Source organism: Carassius auratus, chromosome 14 (genome assembly GCF_003368295.1).
Source record: "Carassius auratus strain Wakin chromosome 14, ASM336829v1, whole genome shotgun sequence".
Classification (NCBI taxonomy): domain Eukaryota; kingdom Metazoa; phylum Chordata; class Actinopteri; order Cypriniformes; family Cyprinidae; genus Carassius; species Carassius auratus.
In genome coordinates, this window is record NC_039256.1 from 31,273,332 (window position 1) to 31,282,946 (window position 9,615).

Genomic DNA, 9,615 nt, shown 5'->3' on the forward strand with positions numbered 1-9,615 from the left:
ATATATATATATATATATATATATATATATATATATATATATATATATATATATATATATATATATATATATATATATATATATCAAGAAAATCCTCAAGCACCACTGATCTTCATCTAATCATAGGGTGCAAATAATCCACCATCACCTGAGATGGAGAAACACACACTTAGAGAGCCTCAAAATGCATGACTGGAAAGCAAAGCAAACGACTGTCACATTGAGTTAGGTGAAAGAGAGCTGTATTAACATGCAGCTTGTTGCATGGTTTCCAAAAGCACTTTATTTCACTAACCATGTAATAAACCGGAGAGGCAAAGTGGCCTTTGAATGTGCTTATATAATGGGTTAGATCTTTTGTGCAATGACTGCAGCCGAAATAACCCTATGATAATAAGAAGCAATATGCAATGTATGTGCTGGGCAGCAGGGGGCAGTAGCTCAATGAGCCAGAGCAGCTTGCAAAGACACTTTGAGATGCATAAACTTTCTGGTTTTCTGATTATAAAACGCTTGCCAAATGCACTTTCCTTTGCTTGTTATTTAAGTGAATCATCATGAGAAGCACACACACACTCCTGAAGCGCTCATCATAACCTTGTTTATTTATTTAGCAAATGGAAGGTCAAGTACAGCGGCGTTTGCATGCTGGCCACTGTCCACATTCAGCCTGGCTTGGAAAAACGGACATATGCACAGCTTATAAATAATAACGCTTCACAGTACTTCTGAAAGTAATTGCATAGAAAGTGTCTAGATTGCACTATAATGGCTGGGGAAAGATCTGTACTGTTACCTACGCTTGTCTTAAAGGACATAAGAATACTTATTAGCACTTTAATGACTAATATCTCAGCCTGATTGCGCTTGAAGCACATGTCTGATTGCATTTGGCTGAGGGCTGATTGCAGCCCACAATGAAAGGTGTGCAATAAGTTCACTGTTATGTTGTGCAAAAAAAAAAAAGAGCGATGTTGAAATATTTATCTGATGGATTCAGGGATCAACACCGGCGGAAATATTCAACAAACGCAAGCGGATCAGAGGGGTTGCATTGCATTTGGTCAATGTAAATGCAAAATGTGTCGGCAGAGAAGGATCTCCCTCATTGCACGGAGGTCAAGCGAGTTTGCATTGCTCATTATTTTCTCCTGACAGAAGTGCCTCTCGCTGTAAGCCCAGGGAAAGTTTGGGAGGAGGAATCCATCAGGCACAGCCAGGCTTCTCTGAGAGTGTGCCCGAGGCCTGACTGGATAGCCCTGACCACATGTGATAGACAGCTTACTGACAGACAGACAGACGGTCAGACCACATGCACCGGATGACGACTGCTGTGCATGAGAGAGAGAACTGAGACTGAATTCTGCAGATGATGAATCGAAATAAAAGAGAGGCAAAGAAAAGCAAGAAATCAGAGACAAAGAAGTATATTTTCTATTGCTGTGATGCATTCTGAACAGCATTCCTACATCTCCATCTACCCTCGTGCAATTTATTTAGTAGACAGCAGAACTAGTCTCAGGCTCAGACAGCACGACCGTGAATAGTGTGCTCATTTAAAGCTGCAGTAGGTAAATTTTGTAAAAATTTATGTTTTACGTATTTGTTAAACCTGTCATTATGTCCTGACAGTAGAATATGAGACAGATAATCTGTGAAAAATTCAAGCTCCTCTGGCTCCTCCCAGTGTCCTATTGCCATTTGCAGAAACTCCATCGCTCCCGGTAAAAAACAACCAATCAGAGCTGCGGTCCGTAACTTTGTTTGTGTTCAAAATTTAGAAAAATGAACATAATAAGCGAGTACACCATGAATCCATTTTCCAAACCGTGTTTTTAGCTTGTCCTGAATCACTAGGGTGCACCTATAATAAGTGTTTATATTCGGACTATTTTAGATTGCTTCGGGGATACCGCGGCGGAGTAACCCAGTACCTTTGTGATTCTTCATAGACATAAACAGAGAGAAGTAGTTCCGGCTACGATGTTCTTCCGCAAGACGCAAGCAGTTCTGTTTATTAACCGCTATTAAAGCGCCAAAAGTTACCTACCGCAGCTTTAAATATAGGTCAATGACATATCACTCTTTATATCATGTTTGTTAATATATTCAAAAAGCATAGAAAATGCAATTGATATAGTAACATTCTATGATGAGCATGTTTTTAAAAGGCTCATTAATAGATTAAGTTCTTGAATCCTTGTAGCCAATCAGCAGTAAGGGGCGTGTCTGCTCATGATGTGGATGAGAGAGCGCTCAGTGCACAGGACAGAGATAGCAGATGAATAAACAAAAAAGGGAAACGTCCTTGTAAATTTCGGATTGGCTTTCCAGCGATGGAGAGAACTCCAAGGTTTTTTTTCTTTCTTCTCGTTAGGTGAGTACCATTGGTTTTGCTTTGTTTCACAGAACTAATATATATGCTGGCTTTTGCTTGAATATGCTTTTTGTGTCATGATCACTTGTTTGTTCATTTGCAATCGTATTGTTGTTCCCTATTTCTATACACTATAAGCCTGGAGCATCTAAACCTCTTGGGTTTTTTATTTAATTAAAAATACACTAAAAATAAAACAGTGAAGGAAAGGTATAATTCTAGGTGGAAATTTGGAAAATGTTTGAATTTTTTGCAAATATTGGACATCGGGTGCCCATTTTCCAAAAGATGATGTGATTCTCAATTAATATGCTAATATGCTTATATGCTAAAAAACTAAAGGTTCCTTGTCTTGTCACATTCTTTAAAAAAAATCATATAACATAAATGACACCACATTTTGCATTAAATATGGCGAAATTAAGGATGCATGATAAATCGGATGCAATTATCATGTGCAAATCGCCAATAATGCCGGTTCTGTGACTAGTAATAAATCTCCATCACGTGCTTTCAGATGAAGCAGCATTTCATCAATCAAATCAATCAGATTTCATCAAAAATTGGCGTTGCTAGTAACAAGAGGTCAAGATTTGGCTGGTTAACATACACCCTCTGGTTCCAAAAACCATTTTTACCATTTGCATCCATGAGACGTGAAATAAAACCCATAAATTAGTAGGCTATCCATGTGCAAAGATGGCCGGTTTCAGACTAAACCAGCTAATTAACTGCCATTGAATGAGAATGCTAACGCTATTCACAATGACCTGTTGCTAACATAATGTTTCTATCTGAAATCCAGATATATTAACATCAGTTATCCACATTAGAGAGATAACAGAATGTTTTTACAGACCACCGTGTCATCTGTGTGCAACCAAAATGGATTGCATTAATTGCCTGCTGAATTTTCTGTGAGCGATCTGAATAGCACGACTCATCATGACGATCAATCTACGAACGGTTTTAATCACAAAGGTTTCCAGCATTTATGGGCCTTTTCCAGTTAGCAAGAGTGCTGTTGACATCTCTCATCCCTGTTTGTCTGTTCAAGTTGGTGCCGGAGTGCATTCCAATTAGCAGTTATGTAATGAGAGAGAGGTACTTCAACACAATCATCAAATAAAGTGATTTCCCCTCATCTCAAAGGTGAGCAGAAACCATTTTCTGCTTTGAGGAGCCGTAATATTCTTTACTCACCGTCTGTTTCCATTTGGTCCATGTATTGACCCACGTTACCTCATTCCAGCAGTTATTGAGCACAACCGCACATCTGACCTTGAGTTTGCTAAACTCCAGCAAACAGGTAATGCGTGGAATAAGTTATAGCACAATCGCTCCATCTGAGGTGTTTGTGAATGCATTCGATGCAGAAACGGGTTTATTGAGCAATGCAGGACAAAAAAAAAAGATATCAAAGAAAGGAATTTAGCTATTTAGTTAATGATAGAGAGGAGATGGTTTGTCATGCATTTACTTCAATCAAACTGTTTCAAAGCACAATCACAGTAATAAACCGTGAACTGTAGAAAAAACAACAACAATAAGAGGGTGATAAATTATCTTTGTGTGTTTGTTTTTGGGTGAACTATCACTTTAAGCTACAGTATGTGAAGAATAAGGAGGTGCATAACACTAATGCTGGTTGTTGGTTGTCCTGTTTTCTTCTCCAGATTTGGAATGGGGTTAAATGGGGTCACCGTGTTTTTATTTTCCAGTGGATTGGCAGAGGGACGGCTGGGGCAGAAGTGCCCGAGGTCTCAGGTGGAAGGGTAGCAGGACACGGCTCCCCAGAGGAATAAAGGACAAGAGACACGGGCCGGGGCGATCAAGCTCATCTCCTTTACTCTTCAGAGTTCAGCAGAGTGGAAGTTTGTACAAACATCTCCAATCACAGGCGTGAGATTGCACACAAATGCACACAAAGAACAAATTTGCTTTTGCTGACGCACATGAGATGCTTTAGAAATGATACTCCGGGGATGCGTTTTTTGGAAAAAGTACCACTTCCCAGTATTCACAAAATAGCAATGGAAATAGCTTTTCAAGTTGGGCAGGTGTCACATATTTTCTTGCATTCTTATTGCCTTTTATAAATCTAATTCATCATATTTTATCTGATTGGAAAGTACACTGCTGATGATAAATCAATAATTAAAATACGGTGAACTCTGGCCCACAAATTATTATTATTATTTTGTTTTTGGTTTTTTTCTGAAGAAAGAAAAACATGTTTAGTGATGAAAACCCAAAATATTAAGAAGGAAACGAGATACATCTCTAGTTTCAGCATTAATTGTTCTTCACACATTCTTCTTTAAAAGAAAAGTAGCATCGTATTTTTGGAAAGTGACCCATTGAAAATGTGTACAATTTAACTATATACCCCTGGAGTCTCATTAAGACCCATGTAGGGACTTAAATATGAAGATGCCAAAGAGAAAGTTTCTTAAGACCCAATTTCTAAAAGGGCATTATGACATTCTTACTTTTATAGTTATATCTTAATACTTTGCGAGTAACAGTCCTGCAAAATTTGGAGGTAAAAACTTGAAAAGTGCATTTTTATGTAATTTGGCTCCGAATTTCAGTTGAATTTCCCCTCTACAAAAAGCAAATTACTCATATATATTCATCCATGACATCCCAATTTTTGTTTATCTTTCTTCAGAAAAAAAATATTAGCAAAATCAAAAACTTGAGCCAAGGACATTTCTAAAATTTGGTTGATTTGACACAGAATGAGCCTATTTGTATAACTCTGTATGCCTGTGTTTGTGCGACGCAGACCATACCTTACCATGAAAATGACTCCATTGCAAGTCACCAATTCCAATATGACTTGTATAAAATTCTGATTTTAACAGAATTTAAGTATTGTACTCATACTGAATGTAGGCTCAAACATGCACTAGTCTTCAACACCTAAGAGCAATGCCAGTGGAAAACCAGAATGATTTTATCTGTGAGGAGAGCAATCACGTTTGGACACCTAAAACTGGAAACCTCAAAGTTGCAATATATCAGAATGTCTACAAACACTTAAGTCTCTGATTTTTGAAGGCAGCATAGATATATCCTCCGCTGCCTTTGATATCCCAAAATCCTGTGCGTTGCATTGTGTGACGGTTAAGCCAAAAAATAAAGATGGCGTCTGAAAGTTGCGGTCGATGGTCAGTGTAAATATATGTTTATTATTAATCTTTGTTAATGCTAGTTAATAAACATACCACTGTACAGTACGTCGTTGGTATTGTTGGAACATTGTTGTAAAGTGTTACGGTGTTAAAATCAATAATATTACGCTTGCAATCATGGTGGTCTAGATATCAGCAATGACTGACTGCTTCCAAATCATTTGTGGTCAACAGCACTCATGCTAATGCCATAGTTATAAATTCAGCAACAGTTCACGTATTGGGATTTGGACTGAATTAACTTGAAATAAAGTACATACATAAAGTACAGTCCGATGCAGTCATATGTTTAGATGTGTGCAGACTGCTAACAGATGTTTCTAATCATTGCTTGTGTTCACTCCGCTGTTTTTCAAAACACAGCTTTGGATTTGTATTTATGTAATTATGTAAAGTGCACAAAACTCAAAATTTCAGACTACTAGGGACTCTCAGTCTCCTCTACTGTATGTCTACTGTAATTGAAACTGCCTATTATAAAACATTTGTTTCTAATCTATTTCACGGCTTTATCTCAGCCTGGTACACTGAATGCTCTTTATATTTGTACATCCACAGACTATTTACTCTGCTGGGCTGGTGAAATATAAAAGTGTGTAAAGGGGTGGTCTCATTAAATGAGGACCAAACCAGATTGTGCTCAGAACCCTTTTTTTTTTAAAAGATGCATCAATATAAATGTAGGGTGTAATTGTCTTTTTCTAGCCTTTTTCAGTGTTTGAAAGCAGCACCCTTTTCTTTGTATTTGCAATTTGTGGGGTTTTAATCAACAACTCCAAGGAAGCACACAAACACCAGGTGATTTCAACAATGGTTTAAAGAATTGAACGTGGGCGCTTATATTGGGTTACACAGTTACGCTTTTGAGCAAGAACTGTTTGTTTTAGCCTTAAGACAAAAAACCCCAGGAAAATTAAGTTGACATGCAGCATGACTTTGCTTTCAGCTTTGTCTCAATGTTTACAGCAATGAGATATAAATCGATCATAATTCCTTCTTCGCCGATGCTGGCTTTGGAAATAATGGAAGTTGTGTATGTGAGTTGCTCCGCTGAATGCAAACACACCACTGGGAAAAAGACAGACAACATCCAGAAGAGACAGATCTACAGTGCAGACACGGCTAGGATGCTCTTATAATGGCGAAAGGTTTCAAAACCCTGCCAGCACACTGCTCAATCGTTTTTATTGATCGTGCAGGGATTTATAATCACAGTTTGGGAGGAACTTTAAAAAAAAAAAAAAAATTTGGATGCTACAGAGATTACTCCATTTCCAAGTTCAGATTCAGCTTCTGTCAGTGCAGAAGTAATCTAGAGAAAAAACAGCACTGAGAGCTGACATTTCTGAACAAGTTATGAATATTGTGGTATGTTTACCATCTAACAGAACAATCTCTCCAAATGCTCATGGCAGCCTCTCTTTTTCTATCGTAATCAAAATGAAATGTCAAACATAAAATCAATCACATGACAGGTAAAACATAACAGGACAAGCTCCTGACAAGCAACTGACCGGTCCATTACTCCAACAGAGGTTATAGATCATTATTACTATTTTTTTATCCATGTATGCATGCATGTATCTATGTATGCATGTACAAAGCAGTCACATATATAGTAAAAAAAAAATATATATATATATATATATATATATATATATATATATATATATTATGCATATAAAAGCGCCATTAACAGACAGTTTATGAATTAAGTTACATAAAATTGCTTACTCACACTTTTAGATTGCTGCTGTCAGATCTAATACCGTTGGATGCTTCATCTTTCAACAAAAGTTTCTTTACACTGTGCCTCGTTTACTAAACAATGGTCTATGTTATGTTTGTTTAACAGGTGTGAAATTCCCATAGACAGTAAAAGAAATGGACACAGCGACCCCATTGGAACTCAATTGAGACAAATGAAGCCCAGTTTTAGCGTTTTTTAGCACTTCCGTTTCTGAGCAGACTCAAACGAAGCTTGACGACGTCAGCAACCTGTCTGACAGATGTAGATCTTCTAGTAGCTGTGCGTGTAAACTGCCATCGTTAATCTTGCAGAGACGGCGAGCTTGAGCGGGGAGTTCTTTGTCGTGAGTGAGCAGGAGTAAGTATTCTGATTAATTATTTTGTATAGTATTTTAAAATGTAACGCCAGTACGCCATATTAAGTTAATTGCCTGCGAGCTTCTCCTCCTGTCTGTACGGTAATGCGTCAGAGAGTCAAGTGGTTATGACGCAATCGTTAGCCTATTTTTTACAAAAACTGTTTATACGGGGCCATAATGTAACATAGAAGGTAATGGAGCCCTTTATACATTGTTGTGTATCTTTAGAAATAAATAATGGACAAACAGAGTCTTTAAACGCCTCAGATGTAAAGTTATTCGCTGTCAAAGTGACGCCAAAATGAATGGGAGTCAATGGGAATGCTAAAAGTTCTGCTAAAAGATGGCAGCCCCCACCCGACTTCAACTTCCGGTCGAGTTCCTTGCCCCTTGGAAATTCCGCGTTAAGGGTGGATTGCTTTACGGCAGCAACAAAATCAGGTGTGATTACGACAGTGAGTTCCGCTTACTTAACTGTAGGGGGCTCCAAAGTCCCCAAAACATACAAAACTGCATACAGTTGTTTTAAATAAATGCTCTTTTTGTACTGAGAACGAAGTTTTAAGCTATCACTGCAGAAAAAATATAAACCATCACAGAAATTATAATGGTTTCCACTCCAAATAACATTATTAGGCTACAAACCATCAAACCATTAAAAATGTAATGAATGCAAATGGATGAAACTTCCAGGATGTTTTAATGGTGCAAAGACCTCTTATATATGTCAAAAGATCAATGAAATATCATTCAATGAATTTTTCATTCAGGGAGGAAAACTGCCATTACGACAATTAACCATGGTTTTACTACTTTTGCTACACTAACCATTGTATTTGTAGTAGGGCCGGGACTTTAACGCATTAATTGAGATTAATTAATTACACACAAAAATAACGCGTTAATTAAGATTAATTAGTTACAGAAAAAAAATCCCGCATTTTTTATAACTTATTTTTGCACCGCGGAACGTTTCTCACTGGATGAGTTTCGGCGGGACCGATTATACTGAAGCACCAACTAGCGTTCGCATATCACCGCAGCACATGATCGAACCTCAAGTATCATCTAAACGCAAAACATATAGCAGCTAGCGTGGACTTTACACTTTATGTTGAACTATGTATTATTTTGTTGGTGCAACAGTTTATGTTGAACTCTTTATTGTTTTGCCCAAGGTTATTGAGAGTTGGAATTAGTATGTTATGGCCAGTGTTGGGGAGTAACTAGTTACATGTAACAGCGTTACGTAATTTAATTACAAAATTAATGTAACTGTAATTAGTTACAGTTACTAAGAAAAAATGAGTAATTAAATTACAGTTACTTATGAAATTTTTAACGATTACAAAGGGGATTACATTTGAATATTTACACACATCCACATACAGATTTAACTGATTTATTTCCAAAATTGCAATGACTATTCTGAGACATACCGCCCTAATAATTTCCGGGATGCGGAAACACAGTCTGCTTCATAGAATCCAGTCAAAACTAACGCGGACGGAATATGCCACATTTTGGATGACTAAAATCAAAAGTAGGTCAGTACACTTGAATCAAAACATGACATGGACTAGTGTCTGTGAATATTAAGTCCCAAAAATGCAATATGTGACTCCTGCACGTTCTGCGTGTCTGGAAATCAGGCGCGGACTGGACACCGGGAGAAACGGGACAATTCCCGGTGGCGTGGCAGCCGATTTGGCCCGCTATTTTAATGTCATTATTGTATAATTGCCTGCCGAATGTAGGCTGCTAAAGCGATCATTTGCGAATCCGCCATTTGATAATTAAATCTCTAATAAGTCATGAAGTGTTAGTCGTGACCGCGCGCTCTCCGCGCCTCCGCCAAACGGTTTGGATCAGACCGTTCAGAGAGAGAGAGAGAGAGAGAGAGAGAGAGAATAGAGTTGACCGTGGAAGC

The 9,615-nt window shown here is 37.8% G+C and overlaps 1 protein-coding gene across 1 annotated transcript in view; it reads right to left on the reverse strand.

Annotated features, from left to right (window-relative positions):
* LOC113114313 (sodium bicarbonate transporter-like protein 11) overlaps positions 1–7,335 on the reverse strand; it is a 62,670-nt gene extending 55,335 nt beyond the window's left edge. Inside the window, exon 1 of the mRNA XM_026281224.1 lies at positions 7,316–7,335. The gene's annotated coding sequence lies outside the window, so the exon portion shown is untranslated. The remainder of the gene's footprint in view (positions 1–7,315) is intronic.
* Between the last annotated feature and the right edge of the window lie 2,280 nt (positions 7,336–9,615).